General features: G+C 47.5%; 1 protein-coding gene across 4 annotated transcripts in view; it reads right to left on the reverse strand.

Moving 5' to 3' along the window:
* GLIS3 (GLIS family zinc finger 3) overlaps positions 1 to 5,963 on the reverse strand; it is a 180,395-nt gene extending 174,432 nt beyond the window's left edge. For 2 of the 4 annotated variants that reach the window (XM_053370469.1, XM_053370467.1), the window contains exons 1-2: positions 5,653 to 5,739; positions 1,749 to 1,862 (exon numbers count right to left, since the gene is read on the reverse strand). The gene's annotated coding sequence lies outside the window, so the exon portion shown is untranslated. Of the gene's footprint in view, positions 1 to 1,748; positions 1,863 to 5,652 lie in introns of all 4 variants that reach the window. The other 2 variants (XM_053370470.1, XM_053370468.1) reach the window with 2 other exon arrangements.
* Positions 5,964 to 6,463: the final 500 nt, after the last annotated feature.

Raw genomic sequence — 6,463 nt, forward strand, 5'->3', positions numbered from 1 at the left:
CCACCCCAAAAAACCTCCACTAAACAACACTCCAGCCCCAGGGCTTGGTTTCTATAAAGAGAAGTTCTAATGCTTAGGTCTGTAGAGAAACCATATTGATTTGAAAGCCCAGCCTCCTCATGCCAGATATGCGTAGAGCTGGCTATCCTGCTCTGTGATAGGGAAAGAAACTTTGCACACGCCTAATAGCATTCTCCTCCTTAATGTAACTTCACATGTTCCAGGAGATGTTTGGGGGATGAAGAAGAGTTTGGATTTGATATCCCGCTTTATCACTACCCTAAGGAGTCTCAAAGCGGCTAACATTCTCCTTTCCCTTCCTCCCCCACAACAAACACTCTGTGAGGTGAGTGGGGCTGAGAGACTTCAGAGAAGTGTGACTGGCCCAAGGTCACCCAGCAGCTGCATGTGGAGGAGCAGAGACACGAACCCGGTTCCCCAGATTACGAGACTACCGATCTTAACCACTACACCACACCGGCTCCCATGATGCTCTGAGGGCTGAAAGACAGACAGTCTTCCAACAAAAGATTGAGACCAGGACACAAGACTGATCAGGATCTGCCCTATTCTTGGGACCAGGGCTTTTTTTCAGTCAGAACCTCAGTTATGGCACCTCTCAGGTGGGTGCCATTGTATTATAAGAGAACAAGGGAGGTATTCATGGTGAGTTCCAGTCCCTCTTTTTCTAGAAAAAGAGCACTGCCTGTGACTGTCATTTGTTCTGTTTGAATACTGAATTTTGGATTCTTTTGACCCACCCGAGGACCTGCTGGTAATAAATTTAATCATCACTATCCATGTGGGCCACTAGACACCTTCAATACAGTCAAGTCAGTGATGCCATCATTCCCAAGAGATTTGCAGATCATTTCCAAGTCAAATTAATGACCAGTGACAATATGTAAAGGCTACAACATGAAACTACTTCTCTAGTAAGCACCTATCAGTCCTTTCTGGCATTTATTTTATTAGAATAGCAATATGCATATTTAAGAGCCAAACTAGAAATGACTTGGGAAATCTGTGATGAGGATCTTTTAAAGAAGAAGAAGAAGAAGAAGAAGAAGAAGAAGAAGAAGAAGAAGAAGAAGCAGCAACCACTCTGGAAGAAGGTTTTCATCTTTTTCTCTTATTTACTTTCTACAGTATTAACCCATCCTAGCTGCTATTCGCTGCAAAGGAGAGTAAATACGAGGACAGCATCTGAACCTGGATTTTCTGTTTCCTAATAACAGCTTTAATCGGCTGAGGATTTTCATCCCAGAAAGGACCTGGAAAGAAAAGGCTAAGCACTCTTTCAGAGTGCTACTTCCTTCATTGTCAAAGCAGTTTTGCAGGGATGCTAATTCACAAACAATATAGTAGATCCTAATTAGATTCTCTCTCTCTCCCCCCCCCGCACCTAATTTGACCCTGACTGTGCCCAGATAGCAAAAATTGTGTGGTTTAAAAAGTCAGATTTTTACAGCCCCCCACCCCACCCCCCCACCCCCACAACTACCACTAAGACATGGCCATAATCATTTGCTATTTCAAAGGGGCGAAAGAGGGAAAAGGAGAGATATGGATGCATATTTTAAAAAATAGTTCCTAGACAGAATTGAAATGAACACATTCAAAATGCAACCCACTTAAAAACGCCACCCTGTTCTATGGAAAGATCCGGTTTAAATAAAAGCCATTCTCCCATGGTCAGTTCTGCACACGCTGCAGTAATCATGCCAAATGTCACTCAATCCACTTACTAATATCACAGAGCTTGAATGAGGGATACAAAGAAGGAAGGCTCTTAAGGAAACCCACAAGTTGCACCTCCTGACTCCTTTCACTGCTTGTCAAATCCTGCCCTTTGTAGATTTCTGTAAAGGACACATAGTAAGTAAAACAAGAAGCTGCCTTCTTTGGAGCCAGACCTAGCTCAGTATGATCTACACACTGACTTGAATAAAATATATATGGGGGGGGGCAAGTAAGCCCTACCTCGCATAATCAATTGCATGATGTGGTACATGGACACCATTTGAATGGCAATGCCCATCAATTGGGGGGGCTCAAATATTTTATTGGGGATGGTGAAGACCCCTTAGTCCTTAGGAGCTGGCTCCTAAGCCGACAGCGGCTCTCCAAGGTTTCAGACAGGGAACTTTTACAGCCCTGTCTGGAGATTCTGGGGATGGGACATGAGGCCTGCTTCATAGAATCAAAGTTGTAAGAGACCCTGAGAATCATCTAGTCCAACCTCCTGCAATGCAAGAATATGCAGGTGTCCAGGGATCAAACTTACAACCTTGGCATTCTCAGAACCATGCTCTAACCAACTGAACTATTGAGACCTTTGAATACAGAGCAGATGATCTACCATGGGACTATGACCTTTCCCCCAAATATAGTACTGTATTTTTTGCTCTATAAGACTCACTTTTTCCCTCCTAAAAAGTAAGGGGAAATGTGTGTGCGTCTTATGGAGCGAATGCAGGCTGCGCAGCTATCCCAGAAGCCAGAACAACAAGAGGGATTGCTGCTTTCATTGTGCAGCGATCCCTCTTGCTGTTCTGGCTTCTGAGATTCAGAATACTTTTTTTCTTGTTTTCCTCCTCCAAAAACTAGGTGTGTCCTGTGGTCTGGTGCATCTTATAAAGCAAAAAATACGGTAGTTAAGAGGATTGCCACAAAAAGTAAAAGGGAAACTAGCCTAATTCTGGTTGTCTATATTTTGAATGCTCAGGCATCCCACATTTGGGGGGCAGGGGATCAGCATATGATAGAAATCTTCAGATGTTTCTTGTGCGTCATGGAAACCAGTTACAAATTACTGACAAGCACACTGCAAAGTTTACATCTGAAGCTGGCCCAATCTATTGCCTCTGGATACATAATGGGACAAACACTAACTTGCCCTCTCTACTGTCCATGGTTTCTGAGCTATCATAGGAGTGTGGTAATGACTGCTTCTCTGTGTGGCCAATAAGGCACAGTGATGACATTCTCACTATGCAGATAGAGAGGTTATGCAGAACAATAGGCACTTCAATTGTAGCTATTTTCAGGTGGGATTCAGTCGCATATCAGCAAATTCGGGTTGCACAATTAAAACTGATTTGGTGCTCCTGCACAACAAACGTGCTTTCCCCCCCAAACCAGACTTTTTATGATATATAAAGTGATGGGGAAATGCATTAAAGTGTGGGATAATGATGGCTTGATGCAACATGGTATGAAGAATGAATGGTCAATAAATAGCCAGTGCCATCTAACCTCCATGCAAACTTTGCACAAACAAATTAAGATGCATGTTCACTAAATAGGTTTTCTGGGAGTGACCAATGTTAAGACTTCAGTCTTAAGCATATACAGTCACACCTTGGTTCTCAAACGAAATCCATTATGGAAGTCCGTTCGACTTCAGAAAACGTTCGAAAACCAAGGCACAGCTTCCAGTTGGCTGCAGGACCTTCCTGCACTCAGAAGCCGTGGAAGCCGCGTCAGACGTTCTGCTTCCAAAAAACGTTCGCAAACCGGAACACTCACTTCTGGGTTTGCGGCATTCGGGAGCCAAAACGTTTGAGAACTAAGCTGTTCGAAAACCAATTTACTATGGGTAAAGTCTCACTGCCCTCATTAACACTTAAAGGTAAAGGTAAAGGAACCCCAGACTATTAGGTTCAGTAGTGGCCGACTCTGGGGTTGCGGCACTCATCTCGCTTTATTGGCCGAGGGAGCCAGCGTACAGCTTCCGGGTCATGTGGCCAGCATGACTAAGCCGCTTCTGACAAACCAGAGCAGCGCATGGAAACGCCATTTACCTTCCCACCAGAGTGGTACCTATTTATCTAATTGCACTTTGATGTACTTTCGAAATGCTAGGTTGGCAGGAGCAGGGACCCAGCAATGGAAGCTCACCCCGTCGCAGGGATTCAAACTGCCATACTTCTGATTGGCAAGTCCTAGGCTCTGTGGTTTAACCCATAGCACCACCCACGTCTCTCATTAGCACTTACTTTTTGCATTGGCTTGTGCTTTGGCCTGTGACCTCCATTGTTATAAACAGTCCTAGGATCCTTTCCTCCATCCAGCTCCCATTTCTTTCTTAATGAAAATTACCTGCCTCTGTGGAGAGTGCCATAATCAGAGTATCCTTTCTGGGGACGGACTGGGTGTGAACCTGCTCAAGTTTCTAAAATATATTCACATAATTCCAAGCAAGCCTGGTATGAGAGGATGGCACTCTAGACATGCTCTAAGACATTAGCTATTAGTATTACTTCAAATGTTCTAAGATTTTTTGTAGCTTTGGAGGTACAAAATGATTGCTTGGAGAAGTTGGATTAAAGCAGCCATGCACCTTAGATTCAAAGTTAAATGTGCCAAGAGTTGCTGTGAGGATCAAAAAGTAATAGCAACAGTCTTCCACAACTTGCAAAACCATCATACGACATACAGTGGTACCTCGGATTATAGATGCTTCGGGTTACAAACGCTGCAGGTTACAGACTCCGCTAACCCAGAAATAGTACCTCGGGTTAAGAACTTTGCTTCAGGATGAGAACAGAAATCGCACGACGGTGGCACGGCGGCAGCGGGAGGCCCCATTAGCTAGAGTGGTACCTCAGGTTAAGAACAGTTTCAGGTTAAGAACGGACCTCTAGAATGAATTAAGTTCTTAACCTGAGGTACCACTGTACTTGCGGGGGGGGGGCAGAAACCCATCTCACCGGAGACGTTTACACTACTTAGAATTTAGTTGCTAGCCCTGTGTTTCCTCTCCTCCCCCCTATTTTTTGTTACCGGATTTCACTAGAGTAAGCCTGCTGAGAGTCATCTACTACTCTGCCCAGACTTTTCTGAGAACTCCATGTTCAACATAGTAGAGACTAGCAAGAATAAACACACCTGAAACACAGAGAGATTACCAAGGCTACCACTAGTCACTATCTTAAATTTCAAGTTCTTATAGGCATCAGTAGAAGCAAAGCAAACCCAGAAGGGGAGAAAATCCAAGGGGTTTTTATATCTAACCCCGTTTAATCATCAACAAGATGACAAATCTCCCGAAGGGAATATTTGTCTCAACTTTTTCAGACATTGTTCTCTTCCTTCCCATTTCAGCAGCAGGCTTTGAAAAACTTGAGAGAGCGAAAACGAGGAGAGAGAGAAAGAGAGCGAGCCCTGAGGATAAATCCGAAAGGAATTCGGGAAACTTTGGAGCGGGGTGGCGGGGGGCGAATCAAACATGGCAAATTAAAATATACACCCGAGGAAAGAAGGACGGGAACTTTACATCGTCCAGAATAGGGAGAAGTTGTTGAAGCGAGGGCTTGAGAGGGGGGCATCCCTGTTTTCCCTGAAGACGTGGCCGCGCTCTCGGGCATATTGGGTGTCACTCCGAACATGCCCATCATCGCGCTGGCACATCGATGCGCGTTCAAGCCGCCGTCGAGGAAGCGCCTCTTCCATTGGGGAAAAGGCGGCTTCCTTCCATCTGCCAGCTTCCCTTTCTCCTTCCCCTAAACTCTCCGCGCCCCAGACCGCTTTGTTTTGCTCGCCGGGACTTTCACGCGCGTCGCCCATTCAGCGCCCCCTGCGCGCCGCCTTCCCACGCGCAAGGAATGCCGCGTCCCCTCCGCGCCTCCCTCCGCGCAAGATACGCACTCTCTCCGCTGCCCTCGCTCGCCCGATCTTCGGCCCCTTCTTCGGACTCGCCAGCTGCCCGGGGACTACGAAGGCGCCCGCGCTCCGGCCGCCGCTCCGCCCGAGAAGCCGCTGCGTCGTGCGCCCTCCCCGGCGGTTCTGAAGGGCGTCCCTTCGCCGCGCTGCGCCCAGGGGGAGCCCGCTTTCCGCGCCCGCCCCCTTCGCCCGGGGCGCAGCTGAGCAAAGTTCCTATGGCAGCGTCCGCTTCGCCAGGTAACCCTGTTGCCCACAACAAAGCGCCCAGGTGCTGCTCGGGGGCCGAGCGCGGCGCCCCCCACCTGACGCTGCGCCTGCCTGCCTCCTTCTCAGACAAGAATGGCAAGCACCACTTAGTGGGGGTGGCTGGGGCTGGCCAAGTTCAAGCACACGCGCGACGCGGGTCTCCCACCTGTCCGGCCCCCTTGGGAGAGGCTCTCGGTTGGAGCAGGGAGCCGGAAGGTGGAGATTGCGAAGGGATATTCCCTCCCTCCCTCCTTTCTTTCTTTCTTTCTTTCTTTCTTTGTTTCTTTCTTTCTGGACCCTGATCTCCTCCTCCTTCTGGGAGCGTCCTCTTCGCCTTGCTTCCTCGCTTTAGACTTTCCCCTCTCAAGTTGGGGTAGAGGTAGGGTTGCCATACAGTGCTACCTCGGGTTACGTACTTAATTCGTTCCGGAGGTCTGTTCTTAACCTGAAACTGTCCTTAACCTGAAGCACCGCTTTAGCTAATGGGGCCTGCCTCTGCCGCTGCGATTTCTGTTCTCATCCTGAAGCAAAGTTCTTAACCCGAGGTACT

Source organism: Podarcis raffonei, chromosome 17 (genome assembly GCF_027172205.1).
Source record: "Podarcis raffonei isolate rPodRaf1 chromosome 17, rPodRaf1.pri, whole genome shotgun sequence".
NCBI lineage: Eukaryota > Metazoa > Chordata > Lepidosauria > Squamata > Lacertidae > Podarcis > Podarcis raffonei.